The following is an 18,679-nucleotide window of genomic DNA, read 5'->3' as shown; positions in this document are numbered from 1 at the left end:
ACCTCTTTGTAATCTCTTTCAAGTGAGGAATTACCAAGTGCTCAACAGGCTGCTTAGAAGGGGAGGCAGGGGTGAGGGGCAATGCCAGGCACATGGCCCGCTTTGTACACTTACGATTGCTGTTATTTATTGAGTGTCTACTCTCTCTGCCACCTCCTACACTAAGCACTTTACATGTACTCATTCTAATCCTAAGAAAGAGAAAAAGAAAGAAAAACAGGAGCCTGCAAGGCTGTGCGGTGCATCGTGTAGCCCATATTTTACAGAACCAACTTAGCGTCCTTGTGGTAAGAGTGTTTCTGGTGGGATGGTAAAGTCGTGTGTTTGTGAATCGTACATGATTCAGTTCAATTTTTTTGGAGTTAATGATTCTACAAGAAAATATAGTCGAACTAGACATTCACTTATGGTGGAGCTCCGCTGGGGTTCCTGGGCCTGCTGACTGTTTGGTCCCTAACTCTTAGTAATAGGGCGTCTCCCTCCCTTCCCCCCACGTGCAGAGTCCTAGTAACAGAGCCCCCGGCAGAGAGGCTGCTGCTCTCAGGCCCTGGCCAGGGTGATGGATGTGAGTTTGCTCGGTCCTTACTCCACGTGGGATAACCAAGAATGTCCAGATTTTTACTTAAATTGGAACTGGCACACAAAGCACACAGTCTGGCTAAAGAGGACTAAGCAGATACATGTGAACTACCACAGTCAAACAGCCTCTAGTGGGACATCAATGTACTTGTCAATGGCGGGAATGGGACAGGAGGCTGCAGACCACTGTACCTTCCTAAGGCCACTCAGGAAAAGGCCAGTCCCCAATTTGTTTCACTGTGAGGCGGTTGCGCGGTTAGAGCCCAGACACGGTCACCAGACTCCCAGACTTGGATTCAGCTCCACATCGTGTCACCCTGGGTAAAGGATGTACATCTCTGCATGCCTGGGTTTGTCACCTGGCAGCATGGATGCTCAGGTGACTGACCCGTCAGGACTGCAACAAAAGAACTGAAGCTGCAGGAGCGAGCTGGCTGGTGCTGTGCGGAGCTGTGGTGCAGAAGGCCCTCACCAGGGGTGCCCGGAGCCAGGGACTGTGCGCCGCGGACTGGGTCCAGGTCACAGGCGCTGGGTGAACAGAATGAGAAGACGAAGTGAGGATGTACTCGTTAGATGCTCACGAAAGGCCTTCTTCCCCTTGGTTGGGAACGACCCCCCAGAAACTAGCCCCAGACCGCACCTGGATTCAGCTGCAGGCAACTCAGAGGAGCATGAGCCCAGGGGCCTCGGGAGGGCTTCGGTGGTTAGGAGGGGGGTGAAGGGAGACTCGGGAGGGCCGCGGGTGGGAGGTGGGTGGGGAGGGGGTCCTCTGGAGGGTCTGGAGCCCGCAGAAGCCTGGCGATGACGCAGGCCCAGTGCACTTGTCCCGGGCTCCTGTCTAGGCCCACAGAAGCTCCATGTTGGTTTCTTTGTACCCACATCACACTTACTGTATTTCTTCTTCTTTCTTTTCCTCCCCCAGCAGCTCTAAGAGCCCTACAGCTTGCATGGAAACACAACAGACTTCCCTTTTGCACTGTCTGCGGGGACAACTGTTCCAGCCCTGAGGGGACGAGGGAACGCTGTGCTGTGGGGAAAGCCCGGGGAAAGCCCGGGTGGCAGGAGGTGGCGGGGCTCCTGGAGGAGGTGCTGGGATGTGCTGCTGTGGCTGCTGAGAAAGGTCCTGAGGACGCAGCCTGCCCCTTCCCCGAGCTTCGAGCTTCGAGGGAGCCCCGCGGGGAAGACCCGCAGGGTCTCCGGGAGGGCGGAACAGGGGAGCCTGGAGTCTCAGGGCTGAGGGGAGCAGAGTCTTTCTGGGAGGTGAGCGTCCCCAGCCTGCCCTCCCTGCTCACTGCAGGTCGCGCACCTGCTCTGCTCTGGGCCTCCCCTCAGCCCTGGCCTCTAGGCAGTTTCCTTTCTGCCAGGTAGATTCTGTGCAACTTCATTTATTCAGAATCTGGATCAACAAATGAACACTCAGGGAGGAAAGGGGTGTTTGGAGGGGTGGAGAGGTTTCCAAGCAGGCGCCCACCTGAGGGCCCCCTGAGGGGAAACAAAGGGGACTTAAAGCCAGGTTTCCAGCTCGGCCACCCCTTCCTTTTTTCTTTTATTAAAATAAATATAAACAAAGAACTTGAATTATTTTGAAATAACTCTTGGTATCTGGACTGTGTTCTGTTGACCACAACATTGCTCTGGGACTGAACCGCGTGGGTCTCTGCTCTTCCTAAGTGTTACATAAGAATAGCGAACCCATGAGGTCAGCTTTAAACCCGTTTCTTCCCATAACCTCCTGGACCAAGGCCCAAGGAAGTCTGAGAGGAGCTCACGGTCCAACTCTCACCAGGAGGCGCCTCTTCTCTCTCTAGTTGGCAAGAGGCGATGAATGTCTCCCAGTAATTTAAGATTGTTCGTGTTTGTGTAGAAAAGCCAAGCACGGGCCCATATTCTAGAGGATTGCTTGTGGCAGGCAGAAGGCCATCAAAGACAAACACAAACAAATGAAAAGGTGTCTTTTGAAGCTAATGGAGCAGATCAGATTGGTGAAAAATAGATTAACAATAGCATTGGCAACAAAACTTTCAGCATAGTGCTTGCCTGAGAGGACTTACAGCCCTTTAAAATTGACAGTGGGACCAGGCACCATGGCTCACAACTGTAATCCCAGCACTTTGGGAGTCTGAGGTGGGTGGATCACTTGAGTCCAGGAGTTTGAGACCAGCCTGGGCAACATAGTGAAACTCTGCCACTACTAAAAATACAAAGATTAGCCGGGCATGGTGGTGCTCACCTGTAATCCCAGCTACTTGGAGGCTGAGGCACAAGAATTGCTTGAACCTGGGAGACAGAGGTTGCAGTGAGCCAAGATCGTGCCACTGCACTCCAGCCTGGATGACAGAGTGAGACTCTGTCTCAAAAATAAAATAAAATAAAATAAATAACATTGCCACTGGGTGGAACTGTAGACAAGGCAAAGATGTGTCTATACAGTTCCAACCAAGAGTAAGGCAATTACAAAAATTGACTTTTGCATACCTAAGGGCATTGCCTAGATATTTGGAATCATATATCTGGTTAATTTGAGTTTTTTCATAGAAAGCAGGTAAACATAGCCAAATTTTATAATGAAGTAAATTTTCAATCTCATGTTAACCTTAACTCTTTCATAGTCTGAATAGATCATATTCACAGTGATATGAGAGCCAGATATTTTAAAATCATAGGAATAATGTTCTTTGTTTATGTCACAATTACACTAAGTCAGCAGTCCCCAACCTTTTTGCCACCAGGGACCAGTTTCATGGAAGACAGTTTTCCACGGGCAGGGTGTATGGGTCAGGATGAAACAGTTCCACCTCAGATCATCAGGCATTAGTTAGATTCTCATAAGGAACGTGCAACCTAGATCCCTCATATGTGCAGTTCACAACAGGGTTCATGCTCTTTTGAGAATCTAATGCCACTACTGATCTGACAGGAAGCAGAGCTCAGGTGGCAATGCTCACTCACCACTCACCCCATGCTGTGCATCCCAGTTCCTAACAGGCCACAGACCAGTATGAGCCCACAGGTTGCAGACCCCTGCTCTACGTAGTCCAAAACGGCTTACCAAATGCACCCTTCCAAATATGCCAGATATTCACTGTGTTCTAAAATTTCTTTATTATAAGAGTCAGAGTTAGTAAATAAAATTATAAAAACAAAAGACACATATAATATAATGTAAAATATAATCCAGATCGTGACTCCTTCCTTATGACTTTCTAAAATGTAATATTTTGCTTGGAAAGTGTCACAACTTGTAAGTGTGGCAAAAACTCACTAGAAACTACATTCTGAGTACTCCCGTGACAACATTGTTAAAACACTCTGAGACCATGCATTTAATATTCTATATTAAGGCCTCTCTACTCCCATAATTTCCCCTACATAGCACTATGAAGTCATGTAAGAGTAGTCAGAAGGAAACAAAACTATTAAAAATATCTTCCAAAAATGAAAAGATGCCAAAAAATCACACAAGGACTTAATAACCATGGTATTTACAATGGAAAATAATGCTTCTGCCAGAAACTCTGTTTTTACTAGCCAAGGCTTTTTTTCATGTTTAATTTTATATACAAGCCTTGTGCCTGGATTTATGATTAAATTATTTTCTTTTCAACTTCCCTTTGTTACCTTGGTTTTGTTGATATTGAACTATTTGAATTCTACAGCAATAGCAAACAAACGTAAAAACCAACTTCTATACACAGTGCCGATTAGGCCCAGCTCTAATCACTGAACCAACTGTAGGAGACAGATACTATTATGTTGCTCTGTATACACGAAAGAGCTGAAGCACTCAGAGGCTAAGTAACTGCCTGAGGTCACACAATTGCTAAGTGGTAGAGCTGGGAATTGAACTCAGGCAAGGCTGGCTCCAGAGCCTATGTTTCCACCATTTTTCTAAGCTGTCTTTTTATAGCATTTCTAGAACTCTCAGAGCAGCAACCCAGTGATGTTAGCCCAAACTCATCAATTTTGCAAGTTATAGGATCTGTCTGCTCCTTGAACAAACCTTTCTCAAGCACGAATTGGATTCATGTTTTTGCATCTGTATGAAAGGCACAGGGACAGACGGGGGGAAATTTGTGTCTCCTACTCCTGAAAGATTCAGAGTCTCTGAGTAAGATGAAGTCATAGAAGTTTCATTTATCTTTTGGCAAGGGGAGGGGCTGAGCTCAGACTGCAGCATCTGCTCAGCGCAGCCTCCTCCTCCTCCCAAGTCATTCACTCTAGAGCGAGGGGGAGCCTTTGCTGTGCTCCCCAAAGTTCTTTCCTGCCCTAGGTTCCTGCCCTCGACCACCCTCGTGCATGAACTCATCATGGTTCTCCGCAGGTCTCCTCTCTTTGATGCAGCCATTACTCCATCGTCAGGTAGAATATCTTCACCTGTTCCTCTTTTACTCACAGAAGAAAGTTCAGCCTCCTTAGGCCAGCACTAAAGGCCCCAACTTATCTGCTGCTACCCGGAGTCACCTCCTGCCACTCTCTGGGGCACTGTGCTCCCAACATAGGACTACTCCCTGGCTCCTCCACCTTTGCTGGGGCCTTTGTGTCTTCTCATCTCTCTCTTTCTTGGCCTTGTGCCGTGTCCTCCACAAAGCCTCCCCAGCCAGCCCTTATAGTGAGAGGTAAAGTATTCCTCCTCTCTGTGCTCCTGGACCTCTGAACCTGCCTCTACCCAGAGCATTTGACAGAAATGTTAACAGCCTTCTAGAGCACAAGGGATCCTCTCCTCCTCCCCATTCTCTCTAAGTTGCAAGCACCCTGAGGGCAAGTCACCACACTTTCCAGCCTGTGGGATCTATCACAGAGTTCCAGGAACCTGAAGGTCAATAAACCTACCTCCCTCCTGGAAAAGAATGTTCTGCAGCCTCCCTGCCCTGCAGGCTGAACAGGGGATGACTCTGCAGAGACAGATTAGAGCCCCACTCTGCTGCCCCAGCTGGCCCTCAGCTTCAGCTGCCGTCTCTCTCTCCAGAAAGGCCGCTGCAGCCCTCTCTGCATCCCCTTGGTGTCTGCGTATACCCCTGAAGGGTGGTACAAAGCAGGGGGCAGTAAAATGAGGCACAAATTCACATTAAAATATATACAATTCAGTGAGCAGTATTACACTGAGGCTTTGCAGAAAGCTCCAAGGGAGCAGGAAAGAAATCAGACCTTCCCCACCCCAACCCCGGGATTTTAGAGAAAACTTCATGCCGCTGGTAGCCCTCCAACTGAAGGATGAGGTCAAGATGGGACCTGCTCATCCCCAAACTGCCCACCAGACCTCAGTGTGGCTGGTGTGTCCCACAGCATTGGTGCACACTCAATCCATGCAGAGAACTCAAGGAATAGCAAAATGCAGGCCCAGAGGGGTGGAGTCCTGGGAAGCCTGTGGACAACTGCAACACAGCACTGCAGGATTCATTCATTCCTTCAACAAACACCACTGAACAGGTACTACATACGGACCAAGGGCTACATTAAGGCTAGGATGATGAGCAGACTGCTCCCCATGCCCAGGGACAGATGAGGAGGATGGCCACGGTTCAGATGCACGACCACTTGGCCCAGTGCCAGCTGCTGGAAGAGTGGAGACTGGCATGGGCTGTGTGTGGGCAGAGAGGTTTCCCCAGGGAAAAGGCTGCTGTGGAGGGAGGGGACAGGGGTCAGGGAGAACACTGGAGATAGCAGAAGCACCAAGGATAAACAAGACCTGGAGGGAAGCTCCCACCCCAGGGCTGGAAGGGGAGCCCCAGAGGCATTCCAGGCTGGAGTGATGTGTTCACACCTGTGTGTGACTCTTCTCTTCCCCAACTGAAGTCAGAGAAAGACCGTGGAGACTAGTCAGAAGTCTCAAAAATCTAGCAGTTTGCAGCTTGGATTTGGAGTCGGGGAGTGGGTAGAGGTGGACATAAGAGGCTTGGAGGAGGTAAATTAGTAGATTTAGGAGAGGGGGGTGGAGGGGAGGCTCAGGGACACTCTGATTACTCACTTACATCACTGAACCTTCACCACGGCTTCTCTGACATTTCCTTGATGCATTCATCAGCTAGTTATGAAAGCTTCAGGGAGAGCTTGGAGATAAAAAACTATTCAGGCTCTTGCATGCATGTAAATACTATTTTCTTGAATTCAAATTTACACGATAAGTTGGCTGCAAGCAGAATTTGTTTACTTCAAAGCCCTGTACATGCTCTCTGGCAGATAGGAGGCTAAAATTAGCTTGATATATTTGTGGGCATTTTTTTCCTAATTTTAATTAGAAATTAAATGTAGATTAAGTTAGAAGTATGTAATTAATTGCTAATTAATTTTTTTTTTTTGCCAGCACACTGCTCTGCCAATTTTCTAATTAAAATTTTAGTGCCACAGTACTTATAGGAATTTTTAATGCATTTTACTCATGGTTTCTTGTGTTTTTCCAAAGATAAGTTATTTTTTTCCCTCTGAAATTTTCTTTTATAATCTTATCAGTAAACCTTCTCTTAGTTATCAGGGTAATTCCTAATTTCCATTAAGCCCCAGAAGTTCTTCCCAGGACACACAGTGTATTTTCTTTTTCTCTTTATTCATCTTTGAATGAGCATGGCTGTTGGCTAGCTTGTCTGAAGGGTCAATTTACATGGCACGTAAGCCCTGGCCATTGATCTTTCTTTTTGTAAAGCTTCATCAAGATTATTTTTTAAAATCTCTCTAGCTCATTCTAAAGCATCTTCTAGAGTCTAGAAGGAATTCCTCTCATCATTTTAGGAAGACTGAGAACAATAAAGGGTCCATTAATCCCTTAGTTATGGAACGTCACATCCAATGGAAAAACACACAGGTCTGCTTCTGGAAGCCGCAGATCAGCCGCAGAGCCCCTCCACCTATCTCACAGGCGCACCAGCACCAGAAACCAGCTCCAGAGGAAACGCTCAGAGGCCGGCCATTCACAGAGAAGGCCAGCAGTTCACAGAGAAGGCCAGCCGTCATGTTTTAAAGGAAAGAACATTCGTTTCCAGAAAGCTAAAAACCTAAGATGTGTGATGATGGAATCATTAATCTACTCTTCAGTGACCACTCCGACTCACTTTCCCCGGCTATAAATCATAAATGCTGTGAAATTGCAAAGGCCTCCTGCACCCCACACCTGCCGCTGACAAGGGGCGCAGTCCCCCACCGCACCACTCTGTGCTTCCAGCCCTGCCCCTGTAGGCACTGGAAATCATTGCCATAGAGAGGCCAGGTCCAGAGAGAGGCGCGCAAGAAGGTCTGGGCTCACCTTGGCCCCAGCTCGTCCACTGCCGCCCACTCCAGACCCTCCCCCCGGCCCCAGGCAGCCCCATCCAGGGCGCAGGGGTGGCCTGAGCACGAAGGGGGCTGGGCTTCGACCCTCTCAGCCTAACTTTCCTAACTTTCAGGATCTAGCCGTGTTGCCCAGGCTGGTCTCGAACTCCTGGGCTCAAGCGATCCTCCCACCTCGGCCTCCCAAAGTTCTGGGATTACGGGCGTGAGCACCCGGCTTTACTTTAAAACTTAGCTTAGGTGTTTTATTCCTGTTAAGTCCTGAGGAAAATAACCCCTCTGTAGCATAAGTCTTCCCTGTGAGGCTTCTCCTGACCCTCCACCCTATCCGCCCCCAGGACGGTGGCCCTCTCCAGCAAGCCATCTACCTGGGCCCCAGACAGAAGGTAGGCTCTTGAAGGGCAGGTCTGGATCCCCCTCACCACAACACTGTCACGGTCCCCAGGTCAGAGCACTTGGCGGGTGTGCAGGTGTCCCCCAGATGGAGGAGGCTCACTCACAGGAACTCCGCAACCTGGGGAGCCTCAATTTGATTATTTTCAGCTCAAGGAGATGGAAATGTCAGGACTAAGGGGCTGTAAAGACTTTAATTCCTACAGCACTGGTGACAAGGAACATCTGGATCTCATCCTCAGTGATCCCTCCCCAAGCAGCCAGGGACCCAGAACCATACTTACCTCTTCTAGGGACAATAGCAGATGGGTGCCGGCCACCAAAGGCCAGTTCAACAACCAGCAGCCATTTCAAGTAGGGCACGGAGAGAGTCCCAACCCCTTGTGTTGGTTTTACTAGGACTGAGGGAGTGGGTCCACAGTGACATCCAAGTACAATTCTCACTTCAGTTGGGGCTGGCTCAATACTGACACTCAATGAAAAGCATCCTTATCTCATTCAGGAAATAGATTTTTCTTTCTTTTCTGCCTGAAGCATTATAAAGGGATGCCTAAATAATTTCTAGGCAAAGAGGGACTTTCTCCCAGGGCACCTACAAACATCACACGCCCCTTTCCTTTCCCCTTTTGCAGTCTGCAAAGTCCATCTTCTATGAGAGTCATGTGGTGCTTGGCTCTTCCTTGCTGAAGAACAAAACGCACAGTCACAGCCTGTTACCCTTGCTTTCTTCCCACAAAGAGAAATTGTTATATAGGCATAGCCAGAATCCCCAAAGCGTGTCCTACACAAATGCCAGTACATTCAGATCACACACGTTTTCTCTCTCCACACACATCCACACACACAGACACACACACACACCCATCAAACTGATGTTGGAAGAATTCTGAAATACAAAAGTCTTAAGATGGACCTTAGGCTCATGCCTGTAATCCCAGCACTTTGGGAGCCTGAAGAAGGAGGATTGCTTGAGCCTAGGAGTTCAAGACCAGCCTGGGCAACATGAACAAACCCTATCTCTACAAAAATGAAAAAAAAATAGCCATGCATGGTGGTGTGTGCCTGTAGTCCCAGCTACTCAGGAGGCTGAAGTGGGAGGATCACTTGAGCCCAGGAGGTCGAGGTTGCAGTGAGCTGAGATCACACCACTGAACTCCAGCTTGGGTAAGAGTGCAAGACCCTGTCTTACACACACACAAAAAAGATGGACCCTAAAAATGAATAGGTTTCCCCAGGCAAAAAAGTAAGAACATTTGAAAAGGAAGAACCCTGTGATTCTGATGTTTAATGACCTGCCTGACAAGGACTGTAGCCACCTCAGGCAAGAGAGTCAGTGGGTTGAGGCCTGGCTAGTTGGTCCCTAACTTAGTGGCCTTTCAAGCCACTTGGACCTTGGCCTCCATTTCTGCATCTGTCTCTTGGGAACCATAGTGGTCCTAGGCCAGCTGCATCACAGGGTACATATGATAGAAGGATCTGGAACTCTGAGTTAGGAGTGTCTTGCTAGGATATTATTAGTCGTTTCTATTATTAAAGTCAAAGTCTAGCATTCAGAGATGTTAGAAGGTCACATTTGTATGATGAGTGGTTCAAAACACTGAAGACTTTGAATGCCAAGTGAACGAACAAGTAGTACTTACACTAAAGGAATTCGGGAGGAATAAAGGAAACTCATATTTATTGAGCAACTACTACGTGCCAGGCACAAGATTTTGTGAAACTAGTGCTAAATATTTACAGTTTGCTGATGAGGAAGTGGGGTCTCTAGAAAGGGAGAGATTTCCATATTGACACACACCTGGTGAGTGTAGGAACTGTACCTTAGAGCCAGATCTCTCTCTGTCCAAAGGAAGTGACTTAGCAGAAGGGAAGGAGTGGAAAACATCCTCATCACTCTCATATCCTCAGGATCCCTTGTTAGTACAGAGGCCGCGGGAGCTTCTTACATGTGTGTTTTTAACCTAGTCGGCCTGTTCCATTAGAGACTGTTTTCAACTCTCTCATACGTCTACCTTCTCTAATTCTGTTATGGGACCACTTTCCTCTTGGAGAATTCATCCTCCTCCTTTGTACCCTTCCCAGTCTCTTTCCCCTCCATTCCCATAAACTTCTGTGCATGTTCCTGTTACGGCACTCGGCCTGCTGCAGTGGAATGCATCTGTTCTGTGCATTCTTCCAGTAAAAAAAATTACGTCTTCCAAAAAATATGGAACCAACCACTAATTATGGCACATCTGCTTTGTTTCAAAAGTGAGCATGGACAAGTCCAGGGTGTTATCTCCAGACTACTCTGGAAAGCTCTCAGCACTCTCGGAACTCACAAAGGATATATGAGCAATTGCTCAGAGACTAGACTGCAACCTGTTTCTGTGGAACTCCCACAATGGCCTCACAGCCAAAACTGTGGAAAGATCTAGGAAGAAGAAATAGACTCTAACCTGGGTCAGATGAAGGGTGGGCGAAATAATTGAAAATCTTATACCAAAGAGGATAGAAAGAAAAGTCATTCTCAGTGCAGAAGAGTAGCAGAGAATCATTTTAAAAATGTGCATCCCTAAGAGGCCAAAGGAAAAGGAGCAGAGGCTGACCAAGTGTCCCTGCGTGACAGGAAAAGCTGTAAGTTACGTCTGCGGCTTTCTCTCCCACAGCACGTCCACCCTTCTCCATCAAGGGCCCTCTCACTGAGATTAATCAGCCTCTCTCTTTAAAACTGAAAGTGACTGCTGGCATGCAGTTCCTCTCACATCTGGATTACTAACCACCTGCTCCTGAAATTTAAAAGTATAATGGGATTGAATTCAAATTTTTACAAAACTTAGGAACTTAGGGGGCCAACTTTGCAAATCACAATTGATTTCCAAGAGAGATGTCCTATTATATTTGTTTAACAAACATGGATGTTTCATACATCAGATGCATTCTCAAGGTGTCATCCAATCCTCTTTTATTTAGTTATTGAAAGTAAGGCAAACGTGTGTTTTTTAAAAAGTCTAAATATTTAAAAATGATAGCAAATCTCCCTCACAACCAGACCCCCAGATTCCTTGCAAGAGGTAACCATCATGAATAGTTTTTCTGTGCCTCCAGACATCTTACACATATGTAAGCCCAGGTATTCACTTGTGTTCATTGCGTTCATATCCTTTTCTTATCAAATTAGAGCAGTCAGCGCCTACTCTTCTGAATCCAAGTTTCTTTGCTATAACAATACATTTCAGCACATTCAGACTCACTCATGCTTTTTCAAAACTGCGTTGTAATTTATTTTAGGGAAGAATGATCACGCATTTTCCCAAGTCCCTTTAGATTGGCATTTAGGTGCATTCCGTCTTTTGCCTTTATAGGTAATACCACACCCTTGCCATTGCACAAAGTGCTCTCCCAAAACATCAGAGGCCCTCCCCCTACCTTGCCACATTTGCTATATGGGACAATTCACCTTTTTCCAGGCTCAGTGGTGAGCAATCCTATGCTGTCTCTTTATTATTTAGTCTTTTCTTTCTCTATAGACTGCCAAGTGTGTTGTCAATTTTTCCATTGAGTGTGGCATTTTGGTGACTGTTTTGTAATCCCTGCCTTTATATTAGTGACATGTTCTTTTTCTGACATGTTTGGCAAGTATTTTTCCAGTTTGACCTTTTTTTTAAATTTAACTTCTGCCATATTTTTCATTGGTGAATTTTAGTTTTATTTTTACATATTCATATGCATGAGTCTTTTCCCTTATAGTTTCTGGGTCTTGTTTTGTTTTGCTTAGCAAGGCCTTACCCACTCTCTGGAGAGACAAACAAGAAGATTGAAGTAAAGTGAGAGATGTACTTTTGTCTGGAAGAGGGACTCTCAGAATATGTCATGTAGTGATAAATAATTTAATGCAATCACAAAACATTCCAAACATGCTCCTTTTTAGAAACTTGGTGATTTTTTTATAAATCAGAAAAATAAATAGCGGGGTAAGGTAGCAAGATCGGCTCAGTCAGATGTTAAAGGCTAGAATGATTAAAATCCAGCAATTCCAGTGCAGAAATAATCAGAGAAGTAGAACAGGACAGAATCCAGAAACACAACCAAGGATAAATGGAAGTGTTGGATTTTATAAATGTAACATTATTTCAGCACCATAAGTAAACAATGCCACACAAAAAAATAAATAAATAAATAAAATTTTTAAAAAAAGCTCAATTGGAGGTCAGAGTAAGGAAAAGGAAAGTAGTCTCCTACCTAAGTCCTCATACCAAATTTATTGGCAGTTGTGGCAAATATTTAAACATAGTTAATGAAGTCACAAAAGTACCAGAAGATAATGTATTTTTATAATATTGGGATAAATAAAGCCTTTCTACACATGCCCAGAATTAATCATCAAAGAAGTGATGAACAAATTTGACTATGTGAGATATGCATAGTTCTGCAAAACCACATAATCAAAATCAAACAACAATGTAAAAGCTGGGAGAATATACTAACAAGACACATGACGATGAATAAGCATTCACAATGAACAAAGAATTTTTTTCAAGTAGTTAAGAAAGTAAAGAGATAAAGATGATGATTGAATTAATGTAAACTATAAGAAAGTATAAGCAAACTTACATAAAACCAAACCTTCAGAATCAGCAAAGCTGTGAAAAAGAAAATGACCACAGCCACAAAATGGGAACACCACTTGGCAAAAGGTTGAACTCCATGTCATTGCCAATATTTCATCCTTTTTGACTTACAAAATATCAATTTTTCAATCAAAATTGGAAGCGCACATAGTCTTCAAGTCAAGAATACTACTTTTAGATATTTTTAATATATTTTAACATGTACAGTGGATACTTAATACAAGTTTTATTATCCATTGGATTGCTTAGAAATTTTTTGTTAAGTCCAAAAATACCAGTGTCATGCAGGGTATAGCAGGGTACACACTGCTTGTGGGTGCAGCAAGTGGTACAATCAATAAGAGAACCACGTGGCAACAGCCAGCAAAGTTGAAGATGTATGTCTCGTATGATGCAGCAATTGCCCTCCTAGGCAAGTGTGTGTGCATGTGGGTGTGATACATACATTCCATTCCTATGATGGCAAGTACTGTTTCACAAGATATATGCATCTTCAATTAGTCCATGTTACATGATGCGTACCTGTGAAACACACATGTATATATGTACACATATGAATGTACATGTGTATGCAGCATATACATGTGCATCTGCACATGCTTATACTGTGTATATACAAATGTGCATATGCATAATAACATATAATATATATGGGCATATGCAAACATGCATGTGTGTCTGTATCCCAGAGAAATTCCCACACACATACATATACAGTAACATGTACAAAGACATTGATTTGTGCCATTGTTTATAACAAGAAAAAAATGTACACAACATGGCTGTCAGTCAGGAAATGCATGTATAAGTTGTAGTTTATTCATACAATGGAGTATCATGCAACAGAATACACAAATTATATCTATATGTATCTACATGGATAAATATCAAAAACACAAGGCCAAATGTAAAAAATCAAGTGCAAAATATATGTGAAATATGATTCCATTTGTATATGGATATATCCAAATGTAGTAAAAATTATACAATAATACTGTTAATTAATTATACCAGGTTCAGGAAAAGCAGTGCTGCTGAGGCGCAGGCAGGAATGAAGGGGTAAGGCCTTTTGAGCTTGACATTATCGTTCTTAAAAATTCTGAAGCAAATTGGCAAAACATTAACATGCTAAAAGTTAATAGAAGAATCACTTTATACATTTCAATGAAAAATATGTTTCATGTCCTATTCCTGTCTTCTTAAAGGCAGGCATATATATCTTTACGAGAGAACATAAAACATACTGTTTATTTCTCTTTGCAGTCCTTTTTTTCTCCTATTTCCTTTTCTCTCCCTTTTGTTTCATCCTTCCTCCCTGCACCCACATCACCCTCTAATTCCCCCCACACACTCCAGCCATCCATGCCAACAACCAATTGTGCTGCTTTCCATATTGCCCCTTGCTCTCACAATCATATACAAATGTCCATTCATCTTTGTATATATGTATATACATATATACAATATGTAATACTTATGAGCGGATAGTAGGTACGTTGTATGTGCTTTCTTCATTTGACTTTTCCCACTCAACAATATCAGACGGAAATCTTGCTACTCACTCTCTCTCTCTCTCCTCTTTTTATCCACTGCATTATAATTTATGCTATGGATGAACAGAACCTATTTAACAGTTCCCTTACTGAAAAGTATTCAGTTTGTTTAGTTTCTCTGAACAATGCTGTGATAAGCACTTTTGTCCAAAGATCCTTATCCATGGTGCCTCATTTTATGGGCCCTAGAGGATACCTACATGTGATGGTTAATACTGAGTGTCAACTTGATTGGATTGAAGGATACAAAGTATTGATCCCGGGTGTGTCTGTGAGGGTGTTGCCAAAGGTGATTAACATTTGAGTCAGTGGGCTGGGAAAGGCAGACCCACCCGTAATGTGGGTGGGCACAATCTAATCAGCTGCCAGCGAGGCTAGAATATAAGCAAGCAGAAAAAAATGTGAAAACAAGAGACTGGCCTAGCCTCCCAGCCTACATCTTTCTCCCGTGCTGGATGCTTCCTGCCCTCAAACATCAGACTCCAATTCCTTCAGTTTTGGAACTCGGACTGGCTCTCCTTGCTCCTCAGCCTGCAGACGGCCTATTGTGGGAACTTGTGATCGTGTGAGTTAATACTTAATAAACTCCCCTGGTTGTATTTCTTTAAAAGTATGAGTATTTGTTGTTTGAAAATATCTTATTTAGGTACCTTACTTAGGCAAGTGTTCTTCCAAAAGAATTTTCTCTATATCCTGCAAGCTACTTTTTTAAAAATGTTAAGGAGAGGAAATGCAGAGTGCTTTCTTTTTGTTTTTGTTTTGCTTTTCTCTTCTGCTGACTTTTCTTTACCCATTCATTTAATGCCTCTTATCTGCCCCTAGACACTTTAAATGAATTATCCTCAGCTTTCCTCGCTGTTTATTTGAAGTGTTTGGAATTCCACTTTAATGTTTCTGTTGGCTTTTTAGCAATACCTCATTGCATTACATTTGGAGTGATTGTTCTAGAAATTACAATACATTTCCTTAACTTTTACAGCCTACTTAAAGCTAGTATTGTACCACCCAACTTAAAATATAGAAATCTTATAGATTTCTTATAGAGGTTTGTAATAACATTTGAATGCTACTCTTAGCTCAGAAACTTGAGTGCCTGAAGTTTATGGTTTGTATTTTTATTCCATTTTCCAGTAGTCTGATGAAGATAGGAAAAGAAATTCCTTGTCTTGAACATACCTCCTAAATTCCAAAAGGAAACAAACCATTGCCTTTTGTCTCTTGTGCTTCCTCCCCATTTGTGAGCACATACATGCAAGCATGATCATACACACACACACACACACACACACTAGCATACACTTGTACAAATGTAGGCTCTCATGCGGCATATTTAGGTTTTTAAAAACTGTTGATCATTTGGAAATCAATAAGATTTTAACTCCTTCACCAGTTCATTACTGTGTGAGGAGTGGAACACACACTGTGCTATAGCACGCTTTGGGCACACTTCTTGCCCTCCCCATGTTCATGCCCTACGTACCTTTGCAATACTCTCCCCTGGGGCAGGGCAAAATTATAGTCCTCTGATCATCCAACACAAAGTGAAGATAATACAAATTAATTGCAAAAACAAAATTGCACATTTGGAAAAGATGCAGGATTTCATGAGTTCCCAAGAAATGTCAGGGCCTGTCTGATCACATCACACCTTCCACCTGTGACTGACTCAGACCAGTCACCAAAGAGTTAAGAAAGGCTCTTGACAACATTGTTGAAAACTTCTCATGTTTTTGCAAAAATAACAGGCTTTTTAATTTCTTGGGAAGGGATGTTCTTGTACCACTAGCCTTGAGTTGTGCCCATGATAATCTATAAGAAAATAATTTATGGATCACAACAGATCAACACAGATTTTTTTAAATGATCAATTTTATCACAGCTCAGTGGCAAGTTTACAGAACAAAAAAAAGAGTGTCACTTGATAATGAGAAGAAACCTTAAAAGAACAAACTTTAAAGGGCAGACAACCCCCTCCCCCACCACATAGACACACACACACAGACACACAGACACACATATACACGCAATCCTTAAATTCAAAGGCAGTCACTTGCCTGTTTCCTCAGGGAAAATCTAACTTAATCCCTTCAATGATCCCAGGTCTTCAAAAACAAAACCCTGGATTAACACCCTGAATTTAAAATCCAGGTGTCTTGAATGTCTTTGAAAGTACAATCTTAAAAAGCAAAGAAAAAATCTTCAGGTAGGAGGGGGAAAAAATACCTACAACAGAGAGAAGAAAACACATAATATCCCAGTAAAATATCTTGGCACCTGTATGCTTGGCTGTACATGCACTATGTCGTACATGCACACATGTCCATGGGTACCCCTGGCCCCTACTTACACGGGGAAGGTAACCTGATGATGTATCCACACATCTGGCTGCTTCTACCCCGGCTAACTGACAAATCCTCCCAAATATTTTGCTATTGGTTGATTTGACAGCCACTCTGGAATAGTTGGTTGGCAAGAGGTTTTAAAGCAACAGAAAACCCAAGGTAAAGGGTTGTGCCAGCATTGGCTGCTAGCTAATTTAAGGTCCAATGGAAAATGAAAATAAACAAGTATTAATCCTGAGAACCTTTTTGTGGAGTTATGAAAACAGTCTGTTATAAAACGCATCCAGATGTCAGCCAAGAGTGAGTCAATTGGAATAATAGCTTCAAGTGAAACCAGCAAAGGGCAGCAGGTCAGGCTGCGGGGATTCTAAGAAATGCCCACTCACAGACCCGGGGAGTGCGCTGCTGCACACCAGCCTGGAGCCTCGTCCACGACACAGAATTGTGTTAAACGATCTATAAAAAGAATTTATGGATCCCATGGATCAACATCAATTTTTTAAATTAATTTTGTCACAGCTTAAGGGCGGGTTTATAGAAGACCAAGACAAAAAAAAAGTGCCATTTGATAATGAGAAGAAACTTTATAAGAGCAACATTTTATTTGACAATTATTAAATTTTTATACCAGTGAAAACTGTTTAATTTTATAAAGACCCGTAAAACAATCTCCTGTTGATACACTAGCCCAGTTCTTCAAAAACACATGCCTAAGGATATTCACTGGAACATTTAATATTAAGACCTCTGAAGTAATCTACAAGTCAATCTGTGGAATATTGGTTAAACAAATGATGGTACACTTCTACAGTAGAACCAAATGCAAGTGTTTCTTAATTAATTAATTTTTTATTTATAACTGACAAAATGCAAATGTTGAAAAGGGTGATAGACCTCCTTGACAACTGCTGTGAAATCATGTCCAGCATAAATTAAGTATGAAAAAGCAAGTAACAGAGCATTAAGCATCATTATTCAGCCATCTTTGCATAAATCAGTCTGTCAATCTATGTTTCTCTGATTGTCTATGCAGGGAAAGTTCTAGAAAGAAGCCAATGTTCATGGTGGTCACCTCTGAGGAGTGTAGGAGCTGAGGGCAGAGGAGCTTTTCCTTTTTGTGTTATAGTTTTCTAAAATGCTTTAGTTTTTCACATTAGCATGTATTGTTTTTGTAAAGTTTTTTAATTAATTGGTTTAAAATAGAAGGGGAGGGAAAGGCAAAAGAATGAGCAGCCTGTTGGAGTGCAAAGCTAACTAATGGGGCATCGGCAATCTGGTTCTTCAAAGGAAATGGGACTCCTATGAAAATACAGAAAACCTCTGAAAATGCAGAAAGTCCAACGGTCACCACAAGGGAATCGGTTTTACCCACCGTGTTTTCTCAAATGAGTGAGCAATTGCCTAAAAATACTACACGGTGTGGTTGCATGTGTTCAGTCACCACTCAGGGTCCTGATAGCATCTCAGTTGCCTGATGCCAACTTCACTTTAACATTTACTTATCATTTAAAAGCAAATTGCTGATCTTCTCTGTCCGTGGAAAACCTTAGAAGTATTTCAGTCCCTGCCACCTATCTGGAGGCCTCATCGGCTGCCACTGGAAACCTGTGGCTGTCAAGGACCATGAGAGTTCCAGGTGGAATGTGGGGATAGAAACTCCTAGGGCCATCTCAGGACTGAGCTCACAAGAAAGCCCAACAGAACAAGTGGTCCCTCTCAGGAAGCAGGCACGCTGACTACATGGCGGGATGCCTGGCGCATCTGCAGGACAGGCCGGCCTGCTAGGTTAGGCCAAATCCCCGACTCTGCATAGTCATGGGTGGGAGGTCCTTGTGACTTGGGTTGGAGTAAGGAAGTTTTTACAAAGAACGTAGGAATACCACGATGCAGAGTCCAGTGCCCAAAGAAAGTCGGAACTTCATGAAGCCCCAAAAGTGAATCTAAG

General features: G+C 43.7%; 1 long non-coding RNA gene across 1 annotated transcript; it reads left to right on the top strand.

The window, feature by feature from the left end:
- The first annotated feature begins 946 nt into the window (after positions 1 to 946).
- Positions 947 to 2,065, top strand: LINC02881 (long intergenic non-protein coding RNA 2881). Its single transcript, XR_005236410.1, has 2 exons — positions 947 to 1,328; positions 1,502 to 2,065. It is a non-coding gene; the product is annotated as a long intergenic non-protein coding RNA 2881 (long non-coding RNA).
- The last annotated feature ends 16,614 nt before the right edge of the window (positions 2,066 to 18,679 follow it).

This window comes from Chlorocebus sabaeus, chromosome 9 (assembly GCF_047675955.1).
Source record: "Chlorocebus sabaeus isolate Y175 chromosome 9, mChlSab1.0.hap1, whole genome shotgun sequence".
NCBI classification, from domain to species: domain Eukaryota; kingdom Metazoa; phylum Chordata; class Mammalia; order Primates; family Cercopithecidae; genus Chlorocebus; species Chlorocebus sabaeus.
This window is presented reverse-complemented; position numbering and strand designations above follow the sequence as displayed.